At 45.7% G+C, this 17885-nt stretch overlaps 1 pseudogene; it reads right to left on the reverse strand.

Moving 5' to 3' along the window:
• Positions 1 to 16104: 16104 nt before the first annotated feature.
• On the reverse strand, positions 16105 to 17370 carry LOC133064021 (splicing factor 3B subunit 4-like; annotated as a pseudogene).
• Positions 17371 to 17885: the final 515 nt, after the last annotated feature.

Consider the following 17885-nt stretch of genomic DNA (forward strand, 5'->3'; position numbering starts at 1 on the left):
AATCTACTTTTATTCCAACTGATCTGCTCCACAGCATCCTTCCTACCCTTCTTTCTTGAAAATGTAGTTATTTGTTAAATAGGCAGTTTATATAGACAGTGCAAAATGAGGGTCTGTGTTTTGCCTTTTAATGGCTATGGAGCCACAGTAATGCTGTTATAACTTCTATCAAGTCTCCTAACATGCTTCGTTATTATTCTATTCTAGTGTGCTCAGTCACTCGGTCATGTCTGACTCTTTACAGCCCCATCGACTGTAACCCTCCAAGTTCCTCTGTCTAGGGAATTATCCTGGCAAGAATACTGGAACACATTGCCATTTCCTCCTCCAGGGGATCTTCCCAACCCAGGGATCGAACCTGCGTCTCTTTTGTCTCCTGCATTGGCAGGCAGATTCTTTACTGCTAGCACCACCTGGGATGCCCAAGTACACTTAAATTATGTTACTAATACGTGCGCCAGACACTTTCCTAAATGTTCATCATAGATTAATGCTCAGTGACTCCATGATGTAGGTACTACCCTGACCCACTTTCCTGATGAGAAAACTGAGGCTCTGTGTTGACCTTCCTGAGGCCACACACACCTGGAGTCTCAACTCAGAGTCTGTGCTCTACTCACCATGTCACTGTCTTGACTGGTTGACAGACATGCCCAAAGGTATTTGACCAGCATCCACTCTTTTGCTCTTATACTGCTATGGGTTTCTTCAATGTGTGGTTTCTGCATGCAGGTGAATGTGTTTTTTAGATAAATGCATCAGAGAGGAATTGGTAGATCAGAGGTGTTTATGTGGTATTATTTTATTTTACCCTATTTCTTTGCCACTTCTAGTAGTGAGAAGAGAAGCAAGCAGGCTATAAACTAACTTTACCTTGGTTACCAACTCTTATTTGGTGTGATAAAACAAGTATGTATGGAACCACTTCTGGGTGGTCCCAGGGAAAGGATGAGTCTTGAATGCTATCCTCACAGTCTAGCAGGGGACACAGACCAATTCCTAGATAACTGGTCCCTGGATTACATACGTCCCATAGCCTAGTGTTTCACAGGCTGACTGTTTCAGAGTCTGGGCCAGGGACAGAATCCCAGTTCCACTGAGCATGCTCCCGGTCCATCAGGAATGGATAGAAGACACTGGCCATTCCTAGCATCCTGACATGCCAGGCCAGCCCCTGCCCTACCTCCAAACACTCTCTAATGCTGAGTAGCAGCTGCCTCCTTTTTATTGCGCCTACTGAGTCCAGAGAAGTTAATGATTGCCTCAAGCTTATGCTGCCAAATCATCTTTCTCTTTCTCTCTCTTACTTTTTTCTGGAGATTCCAGAAATCTGGCTTTTTATGTGAAATGTCCTGACATTTTCATGCTAGCAACTAATTAAGGTTAAAAACAAAAAAGCAACAAAAGCCCACTGCCGAGACCAAGCAAAGCCCATCTGCAGGCCAGATGTGGCTGGTGGGCCTCCACTTTGCCTTGGAGTCAGGCGGGCATGGCTCTGTCCCAGCTCTGGCCCTCAGGAGATGAGCGACCACGTCATCATTGGAAGCCTGGGTGACCTCGTCTGCAGAAGGGCACTGATGATCCCCACTTCCCGTGATTGAGTTTGAGTGATGGATGATTCGTGTAAATTACCTGACATGTTGCTGGCGCTCAGGAGGTGGCAGATGACTGTTATTGTTATGGTAATGACATTAATTGAAAGTCAGGGCTGTGGTAGACAGAGATTTCAAGGGAAGCTGATTCCATGTTGAGCTTGTCAAGTTTTAGCTGTTGGGGAGACCCCAGATGGTGTTGTCCAGAGATAATTGGAAATGTGTATGCAGGGAGGAGATTTTTATATGGGGGAGGGGTGTCTTCTATTGAGAGAGTTTCTCTTTCCATAGAGGTGAGACTTTTTTTTTTAATTACTTCTTTATATACTTTTCTGAATTCTGAAAGTTCATAGCCTTCTGGCCACCATCTTCATGCTGGATGCTCTAAAGCTTGTCATCATCACTTCCTGGAAAACAGTACAATTCTCCAACTGGCTACTCTTCTGATGGGAGGTGAACCTGGAATGAGAAAGTCAAACTAGAACTCGTTATTGGGAATTGCAGCCCATGAGGCAGAGGTGATGGAGACTGTGGGCAGTGGGTTCATCATGAACATGGAGCTCAAATGATGCCAACAAACATTTTCTGGGAATTTTCACTTTTCGGAAGAACCCATGGACTCCAGTTAGGAGATATGGGCTCTCATTGCTGTTCTGCTTCATATTCTGTCTGTGACCTTGGCCAAGTCACTTCTACCCTTTAGATCGAGGGTCTTTATTTGTAAAGCAAATATGTTAGACTGTGTTTCAGTGTGCTAGGACTACCAAACAGAGTACCATCAATAGAAAGCTTAAACAATGGGAATTTAAAAAAAAAATAATTGTATTTATTTATTTATTTTTGACTGTGCTTGGTCTTCATTGCTGCTCAAGCTTTTCGGGGCTACTACTAGTTGTGGGGCATGGGCTTCTCATTGTGGTGGCTTCTTTTGTAGTGGAGCACCGGCTCTAGGTCTCATGGGCTTCAGTAGTTGCAGCTCCTGGGTTCTAGAGCACCAGCTCAATGGTTGTGCCCGAGCTTAGTTGCTCTGTGGCATGTGGGATCCTCCCAGATCAGGGATCAAACCGATGTCTCCTGCAATGGCAGATAGATTCTTTACCACTGAGCCACCAGGGAAGCCCCCAGAAATTTAATTTCTCACCATTCTGGAGCCTGGAAGTCCAAGATCAGGGTGCCATCATGGTCAGGATGTGCTGAGAGTCCTCTCCTTGGCTTGCAGATGGCCATCTTTTCCCTGCGTCTTCCCATGGTTGCCCCTTTCTGTGTGTCCATGTCCTAACCTTTTTGTAAGGACACCAGTCATACTGGATTAGAGCCCACCCTAAGAACATCATTTTAACTCAATTTCCTCTTTAAAGACCCCATCTCCACACATAGTACATGCTGAGATATTGGGGGTTAGGATTTTAACATATGAATTTGGGTAGGGGGCCCAATTCAGCCCATCATAGACCAGATCAGTGTTTCCCAAAATATGACCTCCTGCTACTGGTTGAATTAACTTTATATCAAATGCAGAAATAAGCCTTAAAGAACAATCAATCATTCTGATTACTTAAGGAAGAAAGTATTTGGCTCAGTTCTAACTGCCTCTGATGGCTTTCTGACACTTGCCAGAACAAACGGAAAGCAGGCCTCAGGCACAGAGCCACAGGAATGCGACCATATCTCTGCATTAGCTATCTATCACTGTGTAACAAGCTACCCTCAAACTTAGTGGGTTAAAACAACTCATATTTATTATATTATAGTTTCTATGAGTCAGGAATTAAGAAACAAGCTAGCTGAGAAGTTCAAGGTTTCTCATAAGCCGTTCCCTAAAGGCTTGACTGTCACTGGTGGATATTCATCTTGAAGGTGAATCAGCTTGGCACTGGCTGTTGCAGGGAGCCCTCAGTTGCTTGTCATGTGGCTGCTTGAGCTTCCTCACCACATGGCGGCTGGCTTCCTCCAGAACGAGCAATAGAGAAAACAAGAGCGCAAGAAGGAAGCCACGGTGTCTTTGGTGTCCTAGCCTCAGAAGTCATTCACTGTCATTTCTACGGTGTACTATTGAGAGCACAAGCCCGCCCTGTTCCTTGTGGGAAGGAACCACACAAGGGCCTGAGGACCAGCAGGCAGGGATCACTGAGGGCTAGCTCGGAGACACACAGTCCTGGTTACCTTGCCTGTATCTCTATACAGGGAAAATAGATACTGATGTTTTCTGCTCATTTAAATTATAAGTGATGTGCTATTAATCCGGAGGCTTCCCGGCTGGCTCAAATAGTGAACAGTCCACCTGCAGTGCAGGCAACCCGTGTTCAATACCTGGGTCAGGAAGATCCCCTGGAGAAGGAAATGGCAAGCCAATCCAATATTCTTGCCTGGAGAATCCCATGGAAAGAGGAGCCTGGCGGGCTATAATCCATAGGATCGCAAAGAGTCAGACATGACTGAGCAAGTAACACGCACACACCAGAAACACATAATATAAAATTCACAACCTTAATTATTTTACGTACAGTTTGGTCATGTTAAGTCTATTCACATAGTTGTACAATAGCTGTCTAGAACTTGAATTTCACCTTGCAAAACCGAAACTCTATACTCAATTGGCCAATAGCTTCCTTTTCTCCCTCCTCCCAGCCCCTTGTATCTGCCATTCTACTATGTCTTTTTGAGTTTGGCTACTTTAGATAATTCATTTAGGTGGAAGCATATAGTATTTGTCTTTTTATAACTGGTTTATTTCCCTAGCAGAGGCCCTCAAGTTTCATCCATGTTGTAGCATATGACAGGTTTTCCTTATTTTTTGAGGCTGAATAATATTCCGTTGTGTGGCTATACTAATTTTCTTTGTCCTTTCATTCATAGATGGATATGTGGATTGCTTCCACCTATGGGCTATTGTGAATAATGCTGCTGCGAACATAGACATAAACATATCTCTTATTTTAATTCTTTTGGATATATACCCAGAAGTGGGACTGCTGGATCTCACAATAATTTTATTTTTAATATTAATATTTTGAGGAACGTCCATTCTGTTCTCCATGTTACATTCCCCTCAACAGTGCCCAAGTGTTCCAAATTCTCTACATCTTCACCAACACATGTTGTTTTCTGGGTTTCTTGCTAGTGACCATTCGACATTTTAATTTTACACCTTCCTCAGTTAAGAGAAGCTGGACGTTTTACATAGTCCCACTTGAGCAATGGAAAAAATAGAGTTCCGGGAGGTTAAGTCACTTGCCCTAAAGCCCAGAGCTAATCAGTAGTGAAGCTGAACCAGGAGCCCAGCATTGTGTGGTCCACAGTTCCATGATCTTTCCAGTCTGTGACCGGCCTTTTAACCTGCAGTGCTTCTTTAAGAAAAGAAAGGAAGGGGGACGAGCAGCTCCTTGTTTCTGAATTCCTGCCTGTTCTGCCTCTGACAAGTGGGGAATCTACAGAGCAGTATTGTTCTTGGATCCCCAGGCCAAGTGGCGTTACCTCCACCTAGGAGGAAGCGGTGTCTCAGCTAATACCCTGGACGGGAAATGTGTGCCCAGAAGATTAGCTCCATTGTGTGAGGCTGGCCGCTTTCCACTGACTTTGTTTATGGGACAGATTGTTTTTGTGAAGTTGTTTGCTCCGGTGAGTCTCCAGGCTCTTGAGGGCTGCTGGCCGTGAAGAAGGTCAGATTTACGGGTAGCCCGGAGTGTGGCCAGGAAAGGCCCACAAAGGCGCAGATCCCCTGGGGACTTCTGGAGTCTGTCTGGAGCTCCCTCGAAAAGCAACACTGTGACTCTGTGTTGTTTTATTTTATTTTACCTTCCTTTATTTTTCTCTACCTTACTTTTAATTTGTTTTAATTTTATTTTACTTTATTTTGTGTGTATGTGTGTGTGTGTGTGCATGCTCAGTTATGTCTGACTCTTTGTGACTCCATGGACTGTAACCCACAAGGCTTCTGATCCATAGAACTGCCCAGGCAAGAATACTGGAGTGGGTTTCCATTTCCTGCTCCAGGGGATCTTCAAAACCCAGGGATCTAACCCGAGTCTCTTGCATCTTCTGCAATGGCAGGCAGATTCTTTACCACTGTACCACCTGGGATGCCTTACTTTTGTTTTACCTTACCTTATTTGTATTGTAATTTACCTTTATTTTATTTTACTTTACTTATTTTAATTTACCTTACTTTATTTTTATTTTGTTTTTACTTTATTTTAAAAATTGGCTGTGTAACAGGGTGCTGGACTTCTCTTCCCTCTTGGCTCTTGGTGCTAATATTTCTGTGTCACTGTCTACCTTCCACGTCAGCTCACCTCCACACACTTCCATGTTTGGGATTTTGAAGTTGTTTTCTCCCCCGAATTCTTTCTGCCAGAAGCATCAGGCATCTAACAGCACAGGCTCCCTTGCACCCATTTGTTCCAAATCAGTAAGCAGATGGCGCCTCTGGGGCACGTGGCTCACACTCCTCGTGGAGGCCTCCAGGCAGCTCTCTTGGGTGGTCTGGGAGGACGCCTGGTGTCTGGTCGGCACAGATGCCAATTGCTAACATGTGCTCCCTCTTCATTGTTCCGTCTTCCATTCATTGTCCCGTCTTCCTACCCACCCAGCCAGCCACCCACCCAGTCAGACTGCCCTATCACCCTGAGCTTCCATTCTGTTCCCCAGACCTCAAGAATTTAGGCCAGGCTCTCTGGCAGAGAAGGGTGCAGAATGAGGAAGAGACAAAAAGCTTCTTAGCTCCTCTGGGTCTCTGCTTTCTTACCTGTCAAGGGCAAGAGAAGGCCACCCTGGGGTTATTGCAAGTCAAGGACATTGGCCTCTAAAGCGCATTAGTGCTTTGTACTTGGAAAGCATCCTTTAAGTGGTTCTTGTTATTTCCTGAGTACCCGCCTGGGGCCAGACTCTAGGTTTTAAGGACACGGGGAGATGAAGAGAGACAGAGCCTTGTCTCTAAGAATTCACCTTCAAGTGAGAAAACCACAGCTTAATATAATAGTGCAATGATAGACAGGAACACAGAGGAGGTGCTAACAAGCTGGGGGTATCAGGGAGGTCTTCCTGGAGGAGGTAACATCTGAACTGAGCCCAAAAAGTGACTCCCTCTGCTATTTAGGCGATCCTGCCAAAAGCATGCTGGAGCCTCTTATGACATCAGCTGGTGGCAATGTCCATGGAAGGCCTTTCCTATCTGCTCCAGCAATGGCTGACCTCCTTTCCTTAAGGCCCCTCAGCTCTGTGCTGGAAAAAGAAACCTACACTTAATGGTTTCTTCTCTCCTATATGTTTTCAATGCATATGACTGTCTCTAAAAATACTATCTTTTTTTTTTTTGGCTGTGCTGGTTCTTCATTATGGTGCGGGGGCTTTCTCTAGTTGCAGAGCATGGGCTCTAGAGTGCACAGACTTCAGTAGTTGCACCATAAGGGCTTAGTTGCCCTGCAGCATGTGGGGTCTTTATTCCCTGACTAGGGATTGAACTCGTGTCTCCTACATTGGCAGGTCAGTGCTTAATCACTGGACCATCAGGGAAATCCCTAAAGATGACATCTTAAAGGTTTCCATGACTCCCATCAGTTCAGTTCAGTCACTCAGTCGTGTCTGACTCTTTGTGACCCCATGAACCGCAGCACGCCAGGCCTCCCTGTCCATCACCAACTCCCAGAGTCCACCCAAACCCATGTCCATTGAGTCGGTGATGCCATCCAACCATCTCATCCTCTGTCGTCCCCTTCTCCTCCTGCCCTCAATCTTTCCCAGCATCAGGGTCTTTTCCAATGAGTCAGTTCTTCACATCAGGTGGCCAAAGTATTGGAGTTTCAGCTTCAATATCAGTCCTTCCAATGAACACCCAGGACTGATCTCCTTTAGGATGGACTGGTTGGATCTCCTTGCAGTCCAAGGGACTCTCAAGAGCCTTCTCCAGCACCACAGTTCAAAAGCATCAATTCTTTGGCGCTCAGCTTTCTTTAGAGTCCAACCCTCACATCCATACATGACCACTGGAAAAACCATAGCCTTGACTAGATGGACCTTTGTTGACAAAGTAATGTCTCTGCTTTTTAATATGCTGTCTAGGTTGGTCATAAGTTTCCTTCCAAGGAGTAAGCATCTTTTAACTCATGGCTGCTATCACCATCTGCAGTGATTTTGGAGCCCCCCAAAATAAAGTCAGCCACTGTTTCCACTGTTTCCCCATCTATTTGCCATGAAGTGATGGGACCAGATGTCATGATCTTAGTTTTCTGAATGTTGAGCTTTAAGCCAACTTTTTCACTCTCCTCTTTCACTTCCATCAAGAGGCTCTTTAGTTCTTCTTCACTTTCTGCCATAAGAGTGGTGTTATCTGCATATCTGAGGTTATTAATATTTCTCCCATCAATCTTGATTTCCAGCTTGTGCTTCCTCCAGTCCAGCGTTTCTCATGATATACTCTGCATGTAAGTTAAATAAGCAAGGTGACAATATACAGCCTTGATGTACTCCTTTTTCTATTTGGAACCAGTCTGTTGTTTCATGTCCAGTTCTAACTGTTGCTTCTTGACCTACATACAGGTTTCTCAAGAGGCAGGTCAGGTGGTCTGGTATTCCCATAGTTTCCAACAAAGACTTTCGCTATTCATTCACTCATTCATTTATTGTGTTAATCAATCTACTAAGTCTCAATCCATACTGATTGGTGACACCAGCAGGAAGTCAGGTCCAAGTTCATTCAAATGAAGCCTGTCTGTTCCTTTCCTGTCACTGAGATGCCATCCACGTCCCAGTGGCTCTAGGCATCCTTCATGGCAGCATCCATGACAAGACGGCAAGGGGAAGGACGCCTGAGTTTTGAGGGCCCATGTTTCGTGTGTGACCTTTGTCATGCTCCTTCCTGGCTCTGACCCTCAACTTATGTTCACAATCCTGGGAGGCAGCATCTTTTATTCCTATTTTTCTGGTCACTCTCCCAGCACCCGGGATTGGGACATTTGGCAGTCAGTTCAGTGCAGTCAAGCTGTGTGTCCAGCCCTACCTCAGCCTTTTCTGGTGCTGAATTTCCACCTGGGGTCTGGTTGCCACACCCATGTGCCCCTGGTCATCTCTGGTCACCTGGTGACTCTCAGTCTTAGAGCCACGTCACCTCTCCCATGGCAATTCCTATCAATCTCACCCAAGAGAACTGTCAGCTATTTTCTACATCGCTCTACAGGGCAGATGGAACCTTCTGGATGCAAAATTTAAACCTTCCCTTTACCTAACCAATAGGGTGTACTGATTTTGTTTTAACGTCATCTCTTCTCAAAGTCATATGGGAAATGTTGTTTCTTCTCTCTCTTATATGAGAAATGAAGCAAAACTCTTCTGCTCTAGGCTTTTCCCACACCCTATCTAACAATCCTCTCATATGGGTCCTGCCTAGATGGACATTCCAACACAGCTGATAGCTTCTGGCTTCTGTCCCTCTTCTATATTTTGCACTCCACTGGACTGGAAGAGGGTGACCTTTAGGAGTAGAGAGGCGAGTGGCTCAAGGAAGGAAACCAGTTGACTGATAGGAGATGTAAGTCAGCAGATATTTGAAAATCTTACCTGTTACTCTGGGCTTCTCTTGTGGCTCAGCTGGTAAAGAATCCGCCTGCAATGTGGGAGACCTGGGTTTGATCCCTGGGTTGGGAAGATCCCCTGGAGAAGGGAAAGGCTACCTTCTCCAGTATTCTGGCCTGGAGAATTCCATGGACTGTATAGTCCATGGGGTCACAAAGAGTCAGACACGACTAAGCGACTTTCACTCTTACCTGTTACTCTACCTATCGAGGGTCTTGGGAGGGTTAAATGGGAGATGTATATACATGCTATCTGTATACATGGAAATAGATTTTAAAAGTACAGAGTGCATAGTTTCTAGAATCATACTGACCAGGTTGACATTCTACCCCCATCAGTTGAAAACTGTATAACCTTCGGCAAATCACTTAAACTCTCTGAACCTTAGTTTGCTCCACTGTATAATGGGGATAATACTAACCCCTACCTCACCGACTTGTGAGAAGTAAATAAAAGAATGCCTCGTATTCATTAGGATGTGTGTTTGGGTGCTAATAGCAAAAGTTGGGTGCCATTTTACTTGAGGATATGTGCTCTTTGGTGTTACTCTGAATAAAAATTAGGGTTTTTTTTAATTACTAGGGAAGAAGAAAGCGGGTGTTCAGTAGGTTTCTAGCAAATGAGCTTTGCTGTGCTTAGTACAGTGGTCTCAGCATAGTGCTTAGTACGGACAAATGCTAGGCAGTGCTTATATTGGTCATCCACTGCATTCAGGGGACCTGAAATTTGGTCTGGCCACTACATGGTTACAAGGCAATTAGGGAAGAAACATTGGAATCACCCAGTTGTCATCTCTACAGGCAAGGCAGGTCTCGTTGTTTCCTTGCCAGATCCCTCACTACAGGGCACAGAGTAGGTGCTTAAGAGGCATTTTGTTGCATGAGTGAATGAATGAATGAACCCCTTTGGTTATGTTGAATCTCTGTGCGCATAACCTCCAACTGACCTCTGAGAGGCTTTGGTTGAGCTCTGGTGGCAAAGCCCAGCCCCGTTCTTCCCACGGGGCACAACAGCAAACTCTCATCTTGGATTTCATTTCCAGCATTTCCTGGCCTGAACTTTGGAATATGCCAGGCTTTATGCACTCTGCCTTTTGTGTGCCAGTGTCTCCCTCCCTCGCCACCCCCTAAAGGTGCTAATCCAGCCGCTCACAGTAAATGCTGTGAATTTCTTCCAACCGCCACGGTCATGTTTCTTAATCAATAACCCGACTTGTCAGCACCAACTAAACACAGCTTTCACTGAAGAGGAGGAAGCCAGAGGACAGTGCTGCAAAAGCACATCGAGAAGGCATCCTTTCTTCCGTACATTAATTAGTTCATTAAGTCAACAAATAATTGGAACCCTTTGAGTGATGATTACGTGCCAGGCCCTGCTCTGAACATTATACGCGTTCGGACCCAGTTAATCCTTACAGTCTTTCAAGGTATTATGACTATCCCTATTTTATATGTGAAGGAACAAGTAGCTTAATAGTTTTTAAAATATATCATGAGTCAGGCACCGTGCCTAGGGGCTGAAGATGTAGTAGTGAATAGGAAGAGACATGAACTTCTGTCTCATGGCCCTTAGAGTCTAGGGAGAAAATATGAACAAAAAGAAAACAGCAAAGTCAACACAATCGTTTCAGACAATTGTTTCAGCTGGGATGCTCTTGACTGCAAGTACCAGATAACCCAATGGGTCCCCTGGTGGCTGAGACAGTAAAGAATCTGCCTGCAATGAGGGAGGTCAAGTTCTATCCCTGGGTCAGGATGATCCCCTAGAGAAGGGAACGTGTCACCCACTCCAGCATTCTTGCCTGGAGAATTCCATGGACGGAGGATCCTGGTGGGCTATAGTGCATGGAGTCACAAAGAGTTGTACACGACTGACTAACACTTTCACCAGATAACCCAATACAGTGGTATAAACCCTAGGGATTTATTTTTCTCCCCAGAAAAGATGGTAAGAAATTGTTGGTACTGGTTATTTGTCTCAAAAATTCAGTATTTGCCTGGTCTTTCCCGCACGATCACAGAATGGCTGAACAGCTCCAGTCGTCACCCCCATGATTCAGCAGGAAGATGGGGGAGGGGCAGTGTCTGCATCTCTCGTTGCCCAGATCTGGGTGAGATGGCCAGCTCCACCCGGATGGTCACTAAGGAGAAGGATGCTGACAGTGCAAGTCAGGTCAGCCAGCCAACAATGTATGATGCGGGACGTGCTACAAAAGAAATCACACAGGATGGTGAGAGGGAGGGCTCCTGGTTGGAGCAGGGGACATTTGAACAGAAAGTTGATGACTAGGGGCCAACCCTGCAAAGATCTTAGAACAGAGCAAAGAGTCTTATTTGGAAATGAGCATGGTGTGATCTTGGGAGAGAGAAAAGTCTGGAGTGGCTGGAGCAGGAGAGTCCTGGGAAGCAAGACAAATGAAGGGCGATTAGGAAGCCAGGAGTTAGAGCACAGAATCTCTTAGGTCCTTTAAGGAGTTTGGATCTTACTCTATATGTGATGGGAAGTTACTGGAACCTTTTAATCAGGGGGCGGAAATGATCTGATTGTCTTAAGAAGAATTACTTGGGCAGAAGAACTGTTGTGAGAGTCATGAGGCCTAAGGAGACTTAATTCTAGTGATGGTATAGTTTTTCCCAGCTCCCTCTTCTTGGGTTTACTTTTTCTGCCTCTTGGACCTCTTCTGCCCCCTTCTTACTTCGCAGCGGCTGCTGGAGAGCTGGACTGTGTCATCTCTGTGCCCCCAGCACCTAGGTCAAGGCCAGCCCTTGGTAAACATCATCTAAGCTGAATGGGATGGAGGCAAGCACTGTACTCCAGGGTTCCCAAACTTCTGCCACTCACACTCCGCTCTTATGATTTGGGCTGGAGGAGTGGCTCTTCACCGCTGAGTTTGCCTTCCAGGGGGCCTTTGGCAATGTCTGGAAGTGTGTGTGGTTGTCACAACCAGAAGGAGGGCAGGATTTGTTTCTGGCAGCCAGTGGGTAGAGACCCGGGGTGCTGCGCACCATCCCACAATATAGAGTTTTCCAGCCCCAAATGCCAACGTGCTGAGGTTGAGGAAGCCCAGACTCAATCTACATAACCTATTCTATTATTTCTTTAATCTTTCCTTCTACATTAGTTCACTTTAATTAAAAAAAAAACATTTAGGGAAACCACGTACAACTATACAAGTAAGAAACCAGTGTCAATTGCCATAAACAGAAGATAGCTGGAAAGAAAAATGCTCAGAAAACAAATATCGATTACATCGTAGTTGGACATTGTTCCTAGTCAAGGCTTTGCGTTTTCTCTTTCGTTGAAACAGGAGTTTGGGGAATTCCCTCTTGGTCTAGTGGTTAGGACTCCGTGCTTCACTGCAGGGTATGTGGGTTAGATCCCTGGTTGGGAAACTAAGGTCCCACACACAGAGATGTAATAAAAAATAAGAAGGGGCAGAGTTTGGTCAAAGTCATGAAAGATTAAGGAACTGTTTCAGATTAAATGGGAGTTAAGAGAAATAACAGATAAAGGTATATAATTCTGGAATGGTTCCAGGACCCGAAAATCAAAAATTATAAAAATAACTTTACTAGGACAATTCATTAACTTTGACTATGGGCTATGTTTTAGATACTTGCTAGGTAAGGGAATGTTCTTATTCTTAGGAGATACATGAAATATTTATGAATAAAAGATCGCACACACAAAAAAAGGTCACAACATTGGCAATTTATTCTCAAATGTTCTTTTAAAAGGTGTGTGTATGTGCATGTTTGTATATATATATGTATATACATATATGTGTGTATATACACACATACATATGGGCTTCCCTGGTGACTCAGATGGTAAAGAATCTGCCTGCAATGCAGGAGATCTGAGTTCAATCCCTAGGTCAGGAAGATCCCCTGGAGAAGGGAATGGCTACCCACTCCAGTATACTTGCCTTGAGAATTCCATGGACAGAAGAGCCTGGCGGGCTACAGTCCATGGGGTCACAAAGAGTTGGACACAACTGAGTGACTAACACACACATACACAGAGAGAGAAAGCATAAATGACACAAATGTAACCGATTGATAAATGTAGGTGAAGAGTCTAAGAGAGTCTATTTTACTGTTCTTTCAACTGTGCTATAGGTTTGGATTTTTGCAAAATAAAAACTAAAAGTGAGGACTTCCCTGATGGTCCAGTGGCTAAGACTCTACATTCCCAATGCAGGGGACCTGGGTCTACTCCCTGGTCAGGAACTAGATCCCACATGCCGCAACTGAGAGTGTGCATGCCACCAGCAACTGAAGATCCCACATGCCATGGCTAAGACCTGGCCCAGCCAAATAAATATTTTCTAAAAGCCTAAAAGCAAGGAGACAAATGAAGCATCTCTCCTGGACGTACCTCTAACATCACAACGTTCTCGAATTTTTTAAAACCTCAAAAGGGCTTCAGTGTTAGTTTCTAATAAGTTGGACACTTCCTATTTCACTTCCAAAATAGTTAACAAATATTAAGATGTCTACCAAACGGGAAAATGACACTTTCCCTGCCTTCATATTTATGTCGATAAGATAGCCAAATTAACTCAAGAATGGTGCTAGGATTAGGGTGGCCTTCTAATATTGTGACATCACGTTTCTGGAGAAGTTAGTTATGTAGAGCTTTGAGAATGTCTTCTCAGCCAGTGTGCCTGATGAGGCTGTGATGTTCTGGGTACCCATTGATTGATTAGTAAAGGAAAAATTGTTCTTCACAAAAAGATTAGTAGGTGTTGCCTGGGTGTTAAAGGACTGCCAGCTAGAGACTTCTTCAGTAGAAGGACTGACAGTGGAACGCTTTCCTCCCTCGGTGATTCCAGGGTTTCCAGCCCTGGGTGAGCCCCCCAGAGGCCTCTGGAGGCTCTTCAGTGCCATGAAAGTGTTAGCGGTGTTTTCAGCTGCAAAATGGAGATAACGCACGACACACCAGGTGCCGATTTGGAGGTAGGTCTTCCTGCCGTCTGAGGTCTCTAGACAGTACTGACCTGACTTGCCACCCCCACCCACATTCCAAACTCCAGAGCAATTGCAGTGTCCTCGCAAAGATGTCGTCAGATTCTTGGGGCCTGACACTGTCACCCGGGCCTCAACTGCCTCCTGTCACAGCAGACTTTTCGTTCTCCCCCTGGGTCTTATGGCAAATCCTTTGTCTTCACTCTGCAGGCATTCAGCCCCTTGCTGTGATTTCCAGCATGCACACATACACAAAGGCACACAGAAACACAAACCAAGGCACATGGAAACAGACACGCCTGAGCAGTCATAGAGATACACATAGACTCAGTAACGCTCACAGACACACAGAGACACACAGAGCATTCACACACACACGCACATAGATTCATCTAGACATACATGCAGTTACACACATGATGGACACACAAACACGTGTCCAGACATAGATCTGAGTGTGTGGTAGACTTTACACGGGTCTTGGGGCCTGGAAGTGGTTTTCAATACAAACAACTGATAAATGTGTACTCCATGTCTTCCATCCAAGTCCCCTGAACATCCTTCTCTTCCCCTCTTTTTCCCCCATCCCACCCCCAATATTCTTCTTCTTTTTTTGTTTTTTCCTTCGGCTGTGTTGTGTGGCATGTGGGATCTTAGTTCCCTGACCAGGGATCTAACCCATGTCCCCTGCATTGGAAGCGCAGTCTTAACCACTAGACCGACAGGGAAGTCCCTGCACTATTTTTTTTCCTTAAAAGAACAGCTTCTTCTCAGCTTCCTAATCTCAAGCTCTGCTCTGGATATTGCCTTGCATGTCTCTTCTCTCACAGACATGCTCTGCTAAGCAACAGACTTTCCAAGCTGGCCTCTTCCTCTCAGATCAGATTTTGTGAAGGAAAAGAGCAGCAGAGAGATTGATTTCACCCCTGATGTGAATTATGCCCCATGCCTTCACACAACCTTACAATACTGTCTTCGCCTGTTCTGGCCACTATAAAACAAACATACCATAAACTGGGAGGCTCCCAAACATTTACTGCTCGCAGTTCAGAAGTCTGGAAGTCCAAGACCAAGGTGCTGGCTGACTCAGTGTCTGGTGACAGCCCACTTCCAGGTCAACAGACACTGACTTCTCACTGTGCCCTCATGTGGTGAAAGGGGTGGGGGAGCATAACAGGGTCTCTGTTATCCAGGCACTAATCTCCTCCTTGGGGGCTCCACCCTCATGACCTAATCACCTCCCAATGGCCCACTCCCTAACAGCATCCCATTGAGGGCTAGGTTTCAATGTATGAATTTGGGAAGTAGGGGAGACACAAGCATTTAGAACACAGCTCATGATTATACTCTCTTGTTACATTTTGCGGGGGAAGGGGGGGGGGTTGACCTGGTGGTAGAGGTGGTGATGGTTTTATTCACCACCGTTGAGTAGGGGCATTGGGAGGACCAATGTGAAATGCAATGGTAGTTACAGTGACGGATGATGCCATGGATTTTGGATTCTCTTCCAAGTCCTGGTGGTCAGTGCCCCATCTCCTCAAACACCCAAGCTCTCTGCCGGCTCAGGCTTTTGTACATGGTGTCCACTCTGCTTGGGGTTCTTCTCCATTTTTAGTGTGTTTATCTCCTTCTCATCCTTTGTAATTAGTAAACATTTGGAGGGAAATACTTTGAGACCATCCTGTTTCTCCTCATACTTGTGCCCACTTAAATTTTAGCATCAGCCTGTGGACTTTACCTGAGGCAGTTATTATTGTGGTTTTGTTTTTTTTCAAACAAGGAGTTTAGTTTAATTTTCTCTGGGTATTTGCAAAACACTTAGGGCCAACATAGAAAAAATAAAAGTAAAACCTCTTACAAAAGAAAGGCCTGAGCAGGATTAGTGCCTTAGCCCCTTGGAGCTATAGCCACTCTGATTGGTCCAAAGAAGTGAATAGATATTGGGAGGCTACAACAGGAGGAAAGACAATGAGAAATCACTGAGGGAGAGGGCCTCGAAGTGGGCCTTGAGGGGGAACTGGGAAGGGTACTGGGCTGGGGAGTGGGTCTGGGTGGAGGGAGGGGTCTCTGCTAGTAGCTGTAGGGTAGAGGTCGTGGAGGGCCAGTGTATCCATGAGAGGGCATCAGTGGAGGAGGTCCATGCATACTATGCAGAGGCATAGGACCTGGGTGACCCATGGGAGAGCCAAACGGAGGCCCTTGGTGGGGCATGCCCACTGGAGGAAGTCCAGGATGAGGCATTCCAGGTGGTGGTCGGGGTAGTGGCTGTCCCCCAGAGCCAGGGGGCCCAGCATGGGGGTTCCTTAAACCATGAGGGCCATGGTGGGGCCAGCTGCATCTGCATCCCTGGATGGGGCATCCCACCCAGTGGGAATGGGTGAGGATGTGAGTGTCCATGTCTAGGATGTCCAGCTCCTGGGGTTCCCACTGATGGGGGGCCATGTCCTCCAGCCCCAGGAGGCATAGGTGGTGGGGGTATCTCAGGTGGAAGGGCTCCAGGAGGCAGGAGGCTCCTGGAAGGAGCCAGGAGGAGGCATGCCTGGTAGAGGAAGCCCAGACCCCAATGATGATACCACAGGATTGGGAGCAGACAGAGGAGGGGTTACATCTGCAAACACCTGACGAGGGCGGTCAACCTGGGAGAGTGGGTTCTGTGCTGCCAGAAGTTGTTTAGTGCCTGAGCCATGATGCTCGCCCTTGGAGGCCTTCTTGAATGTGTAGGCCACAGTGATTGGGTGGTTACAGAGGTACTGCCTATCCATGGCCTCAATCGCTACATCCAAAGCATCAAATGAGACAAAATTAATAAAGGCTTAACCTTTGGAGTTGCCTGTGTCAGGGTGCTGCATATTCTTGGGGGTTTGTAAAATAACCCCAAAGGTGCTAAAGGTATCATAAAGCAACTTATCAATCTTTGGGTCCAGGTTCCCAGTGAAAATGTTGGCCCCCACATCCAGATTTTTGTTGTGAGCTGATGCCTTTTTCACCCTTGTTGGCTTCCCATCAAATTTGATCATGTTCATGATCTTAATGGCATAGTCAGCATCTTTCTCACTCAAGAATTCCACAAAGCCGTAGCATTGGTGCTGACCAGTGACACTATCCTTTGGCATATTCGTGTTCACTACTGACCCTGCTTGGAGAAATAGTTCCCACAGCAGTGGTTTGCTAACCTTCTCATCGGGGGCTCCCACGTACACAGTGGCATCCTGGTTCCACTCAGAGATCGGCCTGACCGCCATGGTGAAAGTGCTCCCGCCATCTCCAGGCAGTGATCCCACCCCCTGACTATTACTGTGGTATTCTAGTGGTGGTTTTTTTTTTATCTCCCTCATACCTTCTACATTTATTAATTGTAATTCTTCTTTAAGGTAAGACTCCCTTCCTTCCACCAATATGGACTCATGGGTATTTATTTTATTCTGTGGCTTATAATCCAATACTATCATTATTTTATTGCTCCAATCATTCCAGCTTTGACCACTGAGAGCTATTCAGGCTGGCTCCTATATCCTTAATAAGCCCCAACCTGGTGGTTTTTTTTTTTTTTTTTTTTGAGCAATTCTCTATTTTCTGGCAATACATGGTGTTCCAGGCTCATCTTGTATTTTCCTTGCTCCAGCTTTGGAATCAACCACTTCTCCAAGGAGCCCTGGTTCCTTTCACTGAAGAATGGTGTTTAGAAACCAAGATCTGGGTGGTAAGTGTGCTCATTCCTACTGGGGATTCTTTGCTTCTAGATCTTTTCAGTGTTCAG

This window comes from Dama dama, chromosome 10 (genome assembly GCF_033118175.1).
Source record: "Dama dama isolate Ldn47 chromosome 10, ASM3311817v1, whole genome shotgun sequence".
NCBI lineage: Eukaryota > Metazoa > Chordata > Mammalia > Artiodactyla > Cervidae > Dama > Dama dama.